Raw genomic sequence first — 15,086 nt, 5'->3', positions numbered from 1 at the left:
GGCAGTACCTACCTACTCAGAAGGCAAGCAGGTGTTCAGATAAGCAGGCAGTACCTACCTACTCAGAAGGCAAGCAGGTGTTCAGATAAGCAGCAGTACCTATATCTACTCAGAAGGCAAGCAGGTGTTCAGATAAGCAGGCAGTACCTACCTACTCAGAAGGCAAGCAGGTGTTCAGATAAGCAGGCAGTACCTACCTACTCAGAAGGCAAGCAGGTGTTCAGACATTGAAGTGGCTCACACAGGCTCAGAAATTTTGATCCCCAACTGCATTCCTTTTGATTGATCATCTCTTCTTCTTCTTCTTCTTCTTCTTCTTCTTCTTCTTCTTCTTCTTCTTCTTCTTCTTCTTCTTCTTCTTCTTCTTCAACCTTTGTTGTCTTCCCACTGTTTAGCTTTCCAACTTTTGTCTCCTAGCGGTATTGAGTAAAACGAAGGAAGGAACAGATTTATAATTTCATTTAATGTTATTTTTATTGATGTGCATTTGAAGAAGGGGTAGGTAGCTCTGAGCTGTCTGTATATTTAAGCTAATCACGTGCTTGTTTTCATATAATAAAAATTTAAATGACGTAGAGCTGGTTACAGAGAGGAGTGAAATATCTGGAAACATTTGAAGATAAAGGATTATTTGAATAGTTCCAATATTCTTCTAAGTTATCGGTGTGTTATAATATGTTTTTGTCATTAACGCTTTGATGCTAAGCTTAGCTCGAAAAATCTGTAAAAAACATATCCTTGTTTGTGACAAGATATTTAAACATTAAGCAGTAGCAGGACAGATTCACGTGCGTTACAAGACACCAGAAAATGGCAGAAAAGTTGTTCGTGTCACGAGTCTAAAATGTGGCATAAAACATGACCGCATCTCATAAGACACAAAGTAGTCCGTTTTAAAAAACGGCTATTTTCTTAAGACGCTAAAGGGAGCCTAGAAGACGTTGCTTATGTGTCACTAAACACCTAAACGAAGGCAGAAATGAGGTTTGTGTACAAAAATACGGTAAAGAAACAAACCCTTGTATCACAAGAAGTTTAAAGCATAAAAGATATAGAGGGGAGAGATTGGACAGAAAAGTGAAGATCGCGTGTACGTAAGGTGCCATTATTAAGCGATGGCTGTCAGAAATGGCTTCGGTATCAACTGCAGAGACCAGCGGTATTAAAGCCTTTTCTGGCACCCAGTGCTGGGCCATCAGCTGCGTCAGTTACAGGAACAAGGTCACAAAAGAACAGGGGATCCCATTTCACAAGTAAGAGGCCTATTTTCATTCACTAAAATCTTTATGACTGTTGAGATAACTTCAAATAAACGTGTGTTAGGATCGCAGGCAACTTGCAGTCAACTGCACTCCTGCTTTTATATTTTATAAAATACGTAATGAATGTTGTAATAAGCCTGTTATTAAAGTGAGGGGGGGAGGGGTTTGTTTATCCGTGGTACGCGCCTACAGCTCCTAAAATATTACTCCAAATGACAAATTGTATAGAACAAAAGTTGTTTAGCGTGCTGAAATCTACCCGTTAAGTCACTGGCATGTAGGGTTGCCATCAGTCCATATAACCATGGTTATGCCTGACAATTTTTCCTGCTACTTATACAACAATGTGCATATGCTATAATAGTATCATGAGGCCTAGATTCAGGCCTGCTGCAGTTTCAAGTGTTAATGAAACGTTATGGTAGTGTTATTTACATGTTATCGACGTAAGTTCTCAAACCTGGTATGGAGAGGACTCTACTGAATTTGATCTGCCAGAACACTTATTTTTCAATTTTACCATTTTCATTTTTACCGAAAGGAAACTTCAAATTCATATACGTTATAGCTTGCAAAGTAAACTTTCCAAACTAGTTTAGTCTACCAGGGTTGATCAACAAATAACCAAGAGGAGCCTATCCAATATACCTAGACCATGCCTATCCTAACCTAACTTTAGCTAAGCAATGGTAGCTTAACATGGCGTAAACTTCAGGAATGCTGATTTTTCAGTCTGTCCCTCTCCACAGACTATGAAATACAGGTCAAGTTTTGGCTAGCTCTGAAAGTCTGAACAGGCTAGTCTAACTTAGGCAGTAAATATGTTGAATTACAGGTCAGTAAGATTATGTACCTCCTAATAATAATTGCACTGGAAGCTGTACAAATAGCTTCTGTGTCATGGTTCAGATGCTTTGTATTTCCTGGGAAATCCCAGAATTATTTTCTAAATTTCCCTTAATCCCGAGGTCCAAAATCGGCCTCAGACTGGAAACCCTAATTGTGACCTTGCCTAAGATGAGCTTGTTTCACTTCTCGTCCCAACCAACAGTACACACACAGTGAAAATTGGCCTACAGATAACAGGCTATTGAACCTAGGCTATTATTAATATTAAATATTATATGCCTATGGCTGAAGCGTATATGGGATGACAGCGTTGGAGATGACAATTATTTTACCATATGGTACTAGTTTGACCCATGAATAAAGAATGATAATTAGTTCTGTCTCTACTCTGGAGTAAAACAGGACTGTAAATTTATGGTGGAAAGAAAGGCCCATAACGTCGACAAATTGGTCAGCTATATTGCTCAAGTGTATACAACCTACAGCAGACAGAATTAAATTTTTTATTTCTCCTACACACACACACACATTGTCCTTGGTAAATGCTGCAAAGATAATTTATCAATCATGAAAGGCTGCTGAGAAAATAACCATAATGTAGTCGCCATACTACTAAATTTTATGGCTTGACCGTAGAAGAAATATACCAGCAAAATTAAGTATTTTTATTTCTGCAAACATTACATATTTATGGTGCATAAATCATTTGACTGTTTTGACGGACATCCGAGAAAACACGTTTTAAAGAGTACAGGGTTTCCCATAAAATTGTATGGGTTTGCGTCATTGTTTACTTAAGAGAGGTCGCATAGCAATGGCCCCAGACAGACTGCTCTGGCTGTTATACGGTGTCCAATCTCTCTTCTCTATGGTTGAAAGGGTATTAGACACCTCACGTGGAGGAAAAGGCAAATAATCTAGTAGTGTCTGGAAGCCTCCTCTGAAGGTGTTACTTATATCAAGTTACCCGGTGTATGTCACTCTAGTCTAGGAGGCTTTGTAATTGAGTGGCACTTACTCGTCGTCAAGTCCCTCGGGGAAAACCTCTTGTTACGGAGAGCATCCATTATGATCTGGCGTGAAGGACTATGACTTTGGAGTATTACTCTGTGTGTGTGTGTGTGTGTGTGTGTGTGTGTGCGCGCGCGCGATAAACTCCACGTCAGAGCCGGGAGGGGTAATCCGAGTTATGTAATCGTTAGGAAGAGGAGTCAAATTTTCGATAGTCTCACACTTCAAAAACCTCTTCATCCAGTCTGCAAATTTTTATCAGAGTGAGTCTCTCTCTCTCTCTCTCTCTCTCTCTCTCTCTCTCTCTCTCTCTCTCTCTCTCTCTCTCTGGAAATTACGTTTGTCTTTAAAGTAACGACGTGTTTTCGATCTACAGTAGGTCTAGGTTAACTCTTAGCTTTTGTAAAATAATTGGAAAATTAAATGGTATTTTTGAAGGATAATATATTCTTCTTCCCAGCTGGTTCCCATTTTTATATGAGGATGATATATTAATCTGTAAATACTCAACCAAAGCACGTCACTCCAATATGTAGATAGATGAATGAATGTAAAGGAGGTATTGCAGCAAGAAACGGTAACAAATATAAGGCAAACTTTTCTCTTTTTTCCAGTTTGAGTTTTTTCTGTAGAAAAAAAAAGTAAGTCTTCAAACGTTATTGAAGGTATATGTAATATTTTTCAAACAATTATAAAATAAGCCATGCTAATCATGACATATGGGATGGTCCTAAGTCGAGGTGCAATCATAAACTGTATAAAAAGCCATAACAATAATTATTTACACAAAAAAATCACAATTCACCGGATAACACTCAAAGCATTTTGAAAATGAACATTAACAGACATGAAATCACAACTTCAAAATAAATCCATCGTGGGTAAAGGTTGGAGAGGACCTCTACTCCAGAAGCAGAAAACAAAACAAAACAAAAGCCATATATAAACAAAATGTACATAAATTTAACACAACACTAATTTTCAATGACTGGCTATAACAAATTAACAATGTACAATAATATAAATGGCTTCAAATTACTATATTTTTGAAATAACAAAATAAACAAAGACCACCCTCACCTCCACCCTGTGCGAGTCTCAGCCATGAACTAAGGCTGCGGCTACGAAAAGAAAGATGGCGATTTGGGAGACGACGACAAATGAACATTGGAACTAAACCATTATTGGAACATCTTAAAATAAAAAAAAAGTAGATTTTTACAGTAATACTGGAATACATAGACCTATTTTTATGTTCAAGAGGATTTCCCCGAACATAAGCCTAGGTCTAAGTTTGCAAAAGTATAGGTCTCTGCAATAGTAGCTATAGGTCTGTGGAGATATTCATGCACATCTTCCTGAATATAGGCTTATGTAAATGCTTTTGGATTTAGGTATATGTTTAAATGTAAGAAGATTTGCCTCGGTATGGATCTTAGGCTTAAGTTCGTGAAGAATTGTTGTCATAGATTGTAAAGGTGTGTCTTAATTTAGATTCGTTTTAGAGTTTATCTACGTTTTTTTTTATTATAAATTAATTGAGCAGACTGTAGAATAATTTTAAAAGTATTGTTGGGGAAAATTGCTACCTAAAAATAGACGAAAATATATATAAAAAAATAAAAACTACGCACGTTATATACTAATGTAAAACCGACACTAGACCTAGTGGCTGAAATCGGAAAAGGCAGTTTCGAAATGCCCGCGAACATTAAAAAGGAGGCATATTTCATTCATATTTCATTCCCCGTTCTTTTCGATAGTGGCCATCATACGTCTAAAGTTAGCACAGAACTAATTGGAATCCCTTGATTGAAAAAAAAAAATGAACTCGACTGCAGTTGGGAAAAAATGAGATGAGCTTATCTAAAAAGTAAAAGGTGAAGTGGGCGTGGCCTTCAAGTGAGATATATTCTTGTCCAGGATTATTGGCGATGACCTTAGAATAGAAAAGTTTGTGACCACTTTGTAAAGAGCTTTGTGACCTTTTTTATCACTTTGCTCGTGGGCAAGCTAGGAGGGCCATTATATTAAATAAATTGCTAGGCCTATGCAGAAGGGAGTGCTTGTGTAAAATTGAAAAAGGTTGACTTTGAAGTAGCGTAGTGAAATATGTCTAGTTATGATAATGATGTAAGTAAAAATGTCACTATCATTATTATTAAATGGCCAGGCCTATACAAAACGGAATTCATGTCGTGAAAAATGGAAAAACGGTCGGCTTGGAAGTACAGGCCTAGTTATAATAATGACGTATGAATAAAAAGGAATATGTGACCATTATTATCTTTCATAAATGTGCTCTTAGGACAGGCCGGGAGGGCCATTATTATTAAATTGCTAGGCCTATACGGAAGGGAGTGCTAGTCGTGAAAAATGGAAGGACAGTGAAGTAGGCCTATTTATGAAGATGACTTATTAATGAAGATGTAATTAACAAGTAATGAGCGCATTTACTGGCCTAGGCTACCGTGGTCGTCTCCATGCCATGAGATAATGATATGAATATGAAAAAAGACTAATTTCTTATTAGGTGTTGTAATGGCTACGGCGACCTTTTAACTTCTCGATACAGTAACGTCAATTTGAGAGAAGCTGTTTTCACTAAAAGGCCTCAAAGTTATAAGAAAATGAATGAAGAAATACTCCCTAAAAATATACAGACATGAAAAATGAATAAAGGCGGATTTAAGACAGATTGAACGACTATTTATGAAAAAAAATTTTGCTAGAACATTTGAGAGAAAACGCACATTTTTTTTTTTTTTTTTTACCTTGGAGAGGAACGTGATATTGAAAATGAACCATTGCTTTAATGACGGGAGAATTTTCAACACATAAAAATATATCATGAAAATGAATCTTCTAAAGTAATTATCACTTAATTTACAATTAGAGATTTAGAGAAAAGACAAGTGGTCAAATATGATCAGTTTCGTTCAGCTGTTTGCATCATACATCTGGCACACGAGACGTAGCTGTCGAATGAAAAATTTTTGTACATCATACATCTGGCATAAAATAGTGGATAGTAAATTATGTACGATATACTCAAATTTATCATTTAGCAGCTACTTATAGTGGCAGATGTATGATGTCCTATAATTTGCCATTTATCGGGTACGTATAGTGTGGCAGATGTGTGATGTCCTAAAAATTTTACTTATCAGCGACTTATTGTGTGGCAGATGTATGATATGGCAAAATTTGTTGTTTCATCCTGTACCAACATCTTTTACTATCAGGGGGAAAAAAAGTACCATCACTTAATATTTTGACATTTACATAACGTATTAGCCAGTGTATCTTTTTATTTATGTTTGCCTTTTATTCGTAAGAAAAGAATAAATGACGTCATTTCATTACAGACATCTACGATTGTCTACATTTATTCATAAACAAATAACCATTTCAATTTGATTGTTTCAACACTGATAAGAAATATCTTTTCTAGAGATTTTGAAATCTTTTTCTTTTCTTCTTCAACTACGTCATTGGTGAGATAAAGAGACGTTTATATAAAGAGAGAGAGAGAGAGAGAGAGAGAGAGAGAGAGAGAGAGAGAGAGAGAGAGAGAGAGAGAGAGAGGGCGTTATCCTCTTCCTCATTATGCCCGTTATGTTGAAGACGTTTCCTAATCCGTTTGCGCTCTCTCTCTCTCTCTCTTTCTGTGCTGCATTTTCGTGCCCTGACCCAAACCCAAGAGAACGAACCCGTGTTTAGAAAATAGGTCAGATCTCGTTAGGTAATGGGGAAGCAATTAAGAAGACATCTGGGAAACAAAAGTCTTCTTTTATTTCGTCTTTTTTTCCCCCTTTTCTTTTTCATTCAGTCTTAGAAGGAACACTCAGGCATCCAGGAATTATAATTAACATTCTCTCTCTCTCTCTCTCTCTCTCCTGTTTTGTTTCTCTACCCGGGGGCCTAACAGAAAGAGAGAGAGAGAGCAAGTAAAGTATGTTAAGAAATTAACTATTACCATGACAGGGCAAAAATAGTGTTGAGGCGAGGTCTTAAAATTTATCCTTTTTTTTTTTCTCTCTCTCTTTTCAATTTTTCACATTTTACTTTTCCTGTTTGTGTGTATATATGTGTGTGTATGTATGTTATATTATAATATTATATATATATATATATATATATATATATATATACTAATATATATATATATATATCTATATATATATATAATATATATATATATATATATATTCGTCCTTCAATTAAAGAGCGATGCTGAAGAAGAAGAAGAAGAAGAAGAAGAAGAAGAAGAAGAAGGAAAATAAGATGTAATTAAGAGACTTTTCTTTTTTCTTTTGCATAAGGCGTTGGTCGGTCAGAGCCTCTTCACAGCCAGCTTTTAAGTAAACATTTCTTCTTCTTCTTCATCCCTCGAGAATTCGAGTCCCATTAAGCCGAGTGTTTTGTGTAGTGGAGAGAGAGAGAGAGAGAGAGAGAGAGAGAATCTTGACGACGCCGCCACGAGCTGCATTTAAAATCTGAGATTTGCCAAAGAGGACAAATTTCCTTTCAGATTTCTTCTTTTTAACGGCGAACGCATTTCCTTTTAGCCCTTTTCTTTTTAAACGGCTCATTAAACTTCGCGTTTGTACCTCCTAACGATATTTTTTTGTTTCTCAAAGGTTTTGAAAAGCTGCGGAAATGACGTGAGATTTACATAAATAGACATAACCTTTCTAATAATGTCAGATCCTGACCTAACCAGATCTTACCTACCTAACCTAACTTAAGGGCGACGTGCCCTGATCTGGCCGGAGGGGCTTCGCGCCCCTCCCCTCCCTGGAACACCCCCTCCCCCCAAAAAGCTATAACTTGTCCCAGTCGGCGATTGGTGGGAGAATCAGGGCGCGCAACTAAAGTAAAGTTTTACCAACATTAAATTTACATTATTATATTGTTATTGCTGTTGGAGAAACAGATCCACAGTTATGTATTGTACATAAAGCTAAATCTGTACAGAAAGCTTTCGGGAACTGCACAGATTTATCTTTAAGTATAAGTATATACATAACTGGACCTCATGATGAAGAACAACCCCTCCCCGCCCGTAGGAGACCCCCTAAAGCAGTTCAACGTCGTCTACCGATACGTATGCCCCGCCCAAGGATGCCCTGGGATTTACATCGGCATGACGACGATGCTCCTGTCTAAAAGGATCTCCTGCCACGCCCAGGAGGGCGCCATTAGGCAGCACGCCCTTGCAGTACACCAGAAAAACATCACGAGAGACGACATCATCAAGAATGTTAAAATCATCGGGAGAGCCCCTGACCCACGACTGCGCCTCCCAGAAGCGCTGTTTATTCTCGAACAAAAGCCTCCCCTCAACACTACTCAAGAAGCCTTCCTGATACCGACGCGTGTGAGGAGGACCACGCCCCTCCCTCCCAACGAAAGTACCAGCGCGCATGACACAAGCAACACCGGACGTGAAGCACATTATGAGAATAATACCAGGGATGACGTCACTCAGGTAGAAGCCAATCAAGAGGCTCCCAGTGATATTCCCCGCCTGAGAAGGTCCGTAAGACTCGAAAACGCTCGCCTTATGAGTCACCTTCCCAGGAACCAATGAAAACTCAACCTGCCGGAAGGGTTCTCGAGACCGTACTTGAGAGCCCGCAACATCATGATATAAGGAGGACTCGCCACTGGAATTCTACGGGCTGCTCTAGGAGCAAGAGCCCATGCTGGCACAAGGCCAGCTTAATCTCAAACAACAACAACCACTGGAATTCAGTCCCTCAGCAGTCATCGCTGGATAATGTCCCGTGGATCTGGACGAAACGTCGCGTTGGAGAGAGAGAGAGAGAGAGAGAGAGAGAGAGAGAGAGAGAGAGAGAGAGAGAGAGAGAGAATTGTATAAGCAATAATAAACCAAAATGACTCAACCGAATTTTACCATGCCCTTTGGTGCGTTGCTCGCCAGTCTAAGCTACAACGAGAAAGCCGTCATCAGAAAAATAGAGAAGACTCTCTACAAGATTAATAGTGCTGAAGCAACAACCATTTTTAACAAAACTTGTTATTATTATTATTATTATTATTATTATTATTATTATTATTATTATTATTATTATTATTATTCAGATGAACCTATTCATATGGAACAAGGCCACCAAAGGAGCTACTGACTCAAAAATTCAAGCTTCCAAATATGATTAGAGATTTCAGGAGAAAGAAGTAACAGCAGGCAATGGGAAATTCGGAAAGACTATGGTCACTTATTAAAAAAAGGAAAAATGAATAAAAAAAATAAATAGATGAATATGTAAAAATATCACTTTTTGTTTGTGAAGACTTAGTAACGTGACCCAAAATGGAGACTAAATTATAATAAACATCCCTTGTGATTTGAGAATGTTTGGGAACAAATTCTAATGAACGTTGATATTTTATTCAAGTTAACAGTGGACCTACAGACTTGGTTTAAGAAGAAGTTGAAAGCTGATATACCTTGATAATCAAATAACGTGAAAACACTTATAAAAATTCAGTCCTTTTAAAATGTCTGATGACTTTTTTATAAGTTGTATTTCAACAGAGATCTTCCACATTCACAATTGAGCCCTGGCCCCGTTTATCATCGAGAGTAACCAGATTCGCTGAGCAGCAGCACCAATATGGCATCAATGTGCCTCGCTGTTGAACGTCTCAGTTCCAGAGGTCCTTTATTCCTGACACCATTGGACTGTGGAACGGAACAGCCTCCCTGAGGATGTCGTGCGATTGGAACTGAAGCAGTTCAAGCGAATATGCAATGTATTAATTAGTGCTCTAATACTATTCTTGCATTTTGATACATTTTGATCTATTTTTTTCAATAAGTGTACATCCATTTTCTGTATTTCGCTTTACATACTTCCTCTTACTTCTTCCTAATGAACACTATAAAATTCTTTGGAAGCTTGAATTCCAAGTCAGTGGCCCCTGTGGTGGGCTTGTTCCTTATGAATACGTTTCTTCTTCTTCTTCTTCTTCTTCTTCTTCTTTTGAATAATAATAATAATAATAATAATAATAATAATAATAATAATAATAATAATAATAATAATAATAACAGACCTACAGACTTGGTTCAATAAGTTAAAATCTTGCTTACCTTGATAATCAAATAAAGTGAATTGGAATGAAAAGAAAGTTCTTTTGAAATATCTCACAAATCTGATAATGGACTGACGTCAGTGTCTTCCTTTTGAGTAATAAAAAATAACCAATATTAGCAGTGAGTAAAATGAAACGAACGAGGGCAAGATTTCAGTATCTCAAAAGTATACATTTTATTGAAATGTTTAACAATCTAGTTGAAATAGTTATTTGATGAGGAGGGAACTTAAAAGGGTCGTCGATACCTGTAGTGAAATGACGTCCTCTGTTCTTTTCTCGACTGTATGAGTATATTATATACTCAAATGAAAATATAAAAAGGTAGTGAAATGACGTTAACATATCTTTTGTAAAAATTAAAGTCAGTATATAAATAAAAAACTTTAAATAAAAACTCAGAAAATGTAAGTTTAAGTTACTCATATTCCTTTCATTATGGTTTTACACACACACACATATATATATATATATATATATATATATATATATATATATATATATATATATATATATATATATTTGTGTGTGTGAGATATATTCACTTACCTGGTTACTGCAATGGACAAGTGGAAGTCATCTGAAAAAGGAAGATATCCTCTCTCTCTCTCTCTCTCTCTCTCTCTCTCTCTCAATCTCCTCTCTCTTCCTCTCTCTCTCTTACCTTATTCCTAACTTAGGCATTTAATTTAAAACTCCGGAGTTACATAACTGGAATATAATCAGAACATCTCACTTGGCACTGGATAATGAACAAGACAGGTCAAGGACCTGGCTTCAGGGAAAACAGAACATGAGAAAATAAAAACAATGGGAAAGAAAACGAGAACTGAACAGAAAGCTTCTTGGGAAAACGTAAGTCCGAGAAATCTCTCCACCCATAATCACTTCATTTTGTAATACTAAGCATCACAACTGAGACACTTGATCTTCACAGTCTGAGGTCGTTTCATAATTATGGCCTCTCCCAAACACCATTTTGAATGCACATTACCTTGGAGCATTTTATTCTCACAAAAGACCACAGAAAACATGACTGTGGAGGAAATGAAATATCCCATTGTAAATCCGACAGAATATGATCAAGGAAATGATAAGAAATCATCAAAAATAAAAGGGAACAGGAGTCACGTGGAATAAAATAGTAAAATAGAAAAACTTCATTCCACTAAAATCAGCGAGACAAATTGCCATTGAGTGAGTCATGTTACAGTCCTTTACTTCTTCTCAACTTGGGCAAAAACGGTCGGACCCGACCGACCACCCGGCTTGGCTCAACACACCAGAATGTTCAGTATCCTGTACGATGACAAGTTTCCTTGCACCAAGCATGCCATGCCAACAAAATCCGATTCTTCCCGGTTTGCAATACTCCGTAGTTCGGCCACAGAAATTTCCCATTGTACAAAGACTTGTCATTATGCGCTTGATCGAACTATATAAGGTCGACGAACTCACATCCGCAGAGTCGCTTATGATTTCATTTGAACAAAATCTTCTCGTTTCCAGGCAAGCGGCAAAATGCAGGCTTACACAAAACAGCTAAGCGCTGAAACAAGCGTTCATGGCGCCTGCAAGATTGCTGGAAAAAGAACTTTTTCTTCTTCCTTTTTTTCCCAGTTATCCCTACATTAAGGGGTCGGTTGCCTGATGCGCCTTATTCCTTACATCAGTCATGGTCTATTGTTGGCAAAGGGGTTTTTACGTCCGCATGCCCTTGCTGTCATCACCCATAGTTATTGACGGTGGGCCTTGCCTTTAACTAAAAAAATGCACCTGCAAGGCAGCAGTTTCCAGTTATTGGCAGTAGGCCTAGCCATTTACTAAAAAGCAAGACTGCAAGGCAGCAGTTCCCACAGTTGTTGGCGGTGGGCTTAGCCATTTACTAAAAAGCAAGACTGCAAAGCATTAGCCGTCCTTTTAGTCGCCTTTTACGACACGCAGGACCTACCGTGGTATTCTTCTACCCCTTCCCCTCCACCGTCTTGGTCTGGATATAATCTGATTCGAAGGTGTGAAACGGAAATACACTTGCATACGTTCGTTACGATATACTTGGTGTAATTAGCCTTACGTTAGATCACTCACTCTGGTGTGACGGGCCGAGTAAAGAGGACGTATTGGTCACTCTGGAAATCGTGGTTGACATTCGCTTGAGAGTGAGTAATCTTGGGAAAATGACTAACTTTTATGAACTTTCCTTTGCAGACTGAGTCATGCTTTATTACTGTTTTCCATGTATCTCATGTATTTTAGTATGTTTTTTAACTGAGGACTAATCCCCAGGAATGTTTCAATGGTCCCATGATTTATTTACTGGGTTGTACTTTATGCTCCTAGTTAAGCGAGCATTTGGAATGGCGTATGTGGAAGTGGTCATATCATTGGAACTGACCCAAGGACATTGAAAGCATGATGTGTTACAGACTCACTGAGGTTAAGATGAAGTAACTAGTGACGATGGGTGGAAAAGGATTTTGATTTCCAATTTCTATTTTCTTTGAATTAAGGCTTCATAACCCGTTTTCTTTGCTTTTCCCAGTTAACCAGTTTTGTGTTAAATTTGCCAAATATATTCTATTTTTGTAGATAGGATTTAATTTAATTGTCTTAGTTAGAGTAAAGGCATGAGAGAGAGAGAGAGAGAGAGAGAGAGAGAGAGAGAGAGAAGAGAGAGAGAGATTTTCTTCCCAGCTGATCTTCGAGGTGCCAACAGCGACTTCATACATACATACATACCTACAAGCTTTGGAATTTGATTCCCATTTCTGCGTTTCCCAGATTTGTCTCGCGTTCTTCGGCCCTGGTCTAGAAAAGGGAACTTTGTTGGCGTCCCGTCGGAAATTCGTGAACCAAGGTTTTTTTTTTTGTCTCTTCTCTTTAAACCCCTTTCCCCTTTTTTATTTCTGCCTTCTTATCCTCCTCATCCACCATCCACTTCAATAACCGGTCAGGGAGAGAGAGAGAGAGAGAGAGAGAGAGAGAGAGAGAGGTCCTTTTCCCCCTCCCACTCCTAACACTTTTTTTCACGCCCCTTTCCATTTTTTCTTTTTACCCACCTCCCTATCCTTCCCCTCCACCGGCTACTTCAGTAATTGGTGAGGGGGAAGGGGAGGGGAGAGACAGAAGGGGTCTCCACCCTTCCCCCGGGTCCAGGGCTTTTGTATCAGAGCCTGGTTATTGGAAGTGTCACCGCTAGACACTCCATTAAGGAAATAGAGCCTAGAGCAGCTCTGGGGCTCTGTCAGAGGCTGCATGCTTCTCTCTCTCTCTCTCTCTCTCTCTCTCTCTAGTACCTTTAAAATGAGGCAAGTTACATTAAACATACCTCTCTCTCTCTCTCTCTCATTTGACAAACTGTTTTTTGTCACTAGTCATGTTTTGACTAGTCTTCAAAATTCTAAAAATTAAGTAATAAAAAGCACATTAACATTAGATTTTAAATAAAATAAAAAACTTAAAATTAGATAAAAATTAAATTTAAAAACTAGATAATACGTGAAGAAATTAATTAAAAAATTAAATTAAAAATTAAATTAAAAAATTAAATAAAAAACTAGAAAATAATAGACAACTAAATTTAAAATGTAAATATAAAACAAGAAATTAAATTAAAAAATACATAACAAAAAAACTTATTAAAAAACAACCAAAATCAATTTTTTTAAAAGTTCATAATGAAATATTTGTATCTCCGCATCGCCTCCTCGTTTCCTGTTTTTTCTTTTTGTTTTTCCCTTTGATTTTATATTTTCCGTTTTCGTTTTTCTTTTTTTTTCTTTCTGGCCCCGAGGGGCCCACCCCAAACTTCCGCCGACTCGGAAGTTAATTAATTTTTGCTCATAGCCCGGGAAGTTCCTTGTTGAAGTTTGGGATGGCCTCATTATCAGGTTTGGCCTCATTAAAACTCTCTCTCTCTCTCTCTCTCTCTCTCTCCTCTTGGAATTTTTTCATAACATGCTTGGTATCTACGACAGTAGTAGAGCAATAGATATACTCTACTTAACTTTCCAAAAGGCCTTTGACAAAGTAGGAATTGTAGGAGAAATAGCAGACTGGGTCGAACATTGGCTAACTATTAGAAAACAGAGTCGTAATAAATGGTGAAGAATCAGAATGAGCAGATGTGACATGCGGAATTCCTCAGGGTTCTGTCCTTGGCCCACTCTTCTTTTTTATTTACATTAATGACATTGGTGTAGGCTTAACTAGCAGGATAGCCAAATTTGCAGATTACACCAAACTAGGTGTAAATGCAGCAGACCCAGAAGCAGTGGAAAGTTTAAGAAATGCTTTAAAGAAAATAGGAGAGTGGTAAAAAAAATGGCAAATGCCTTATAAAGTGGATACGTGTAGTGTTAAAAATAGGAACAAACAACCCTTGTGCCAACTACCTGCTGCTTGGGAATGACATAAATAGTGTAGAACAAGAAGAGGATCTTGGAGTCATTTTTACCAAGAACTTAAAATCCAAAAAACAGTGCATAAAAGTAGAAAAGAAGGCACAGAAACTAGTGGGATACTTAAAGAGGCAGTTTAAATACAGAAACAAGGAAACGGTGCTGCAGCTCTACACATCCATAGTTAGACCTCATCTTGAATATGCAGTACAGATTTGGTCACCAACACTAAGAAATGACTTAATAGATTAGAAGGGGTACAAGCAAGAACCATAAAGTTAATTCCATCAGGCAAATAGGTTACCAAAGACGACTAGAGAGCCAGAACATGTATGACTTAGAAACACGATGATTGCGAGGACACCTAATAGAGACATTCAAAATACTGAAAGGCATAACACAAGTAGACAGTAACCTCTTCACATTAAACGAAAACCAG

The 15,086-nt window shown here is 37.7% G+C and overlaps 1 protein-coding gene and 1 long non-coding RNA gene across 5 annotated transcripts in view; one reads left to right on the top strand and one right to left on the bottom strand.

Annotated features, from left to right (window-relative positions):
- LOC135202929 (uncharacterized) overlaps positions 1–15,086 on the top strand; it is a 398,076-nt gene that overhangs the window by 366,742 nt on the left and 16,248 nt on the right. The gene's annotated exons all lie outside the window — the stretch shown is intronic.
- The window catches only part of LOC135202930 (uncharacterized), a 473,176-nt gene continuing 458,417 nt past the window's right edge, over positions 328–15,086 (bottom strand). For both annotated transcript variants that reach the window (XR_010311827.1, XR_010311826.1), the window contains exon 3: positions 328–413. This is a non-coding gene — a long non-coding RNA (uncharacterized LOC135202930). The remainder of the gene's footprint in view (positions 414–15,086) is intronic.

This window comes from Macrobrachium nipponense, chromosome 33, assembly GCF_015104395.2.
Source record: "Macrobrachium nipponense isolate FS-2020 chromosome 33, ASM1510439v2, whole genome shotgun sequence".
In the NCBI taxonomy this organism is placed as follows: Eukaryota; Metazoa; Arthropoda; class Malacostraca; order Decapoda; family Palaemonidae; genus Macrobrachium; species Macrobrachium nipponense.
This window is presented reverse-complemented; position numbering and strand designations above follow the sequence as displayed.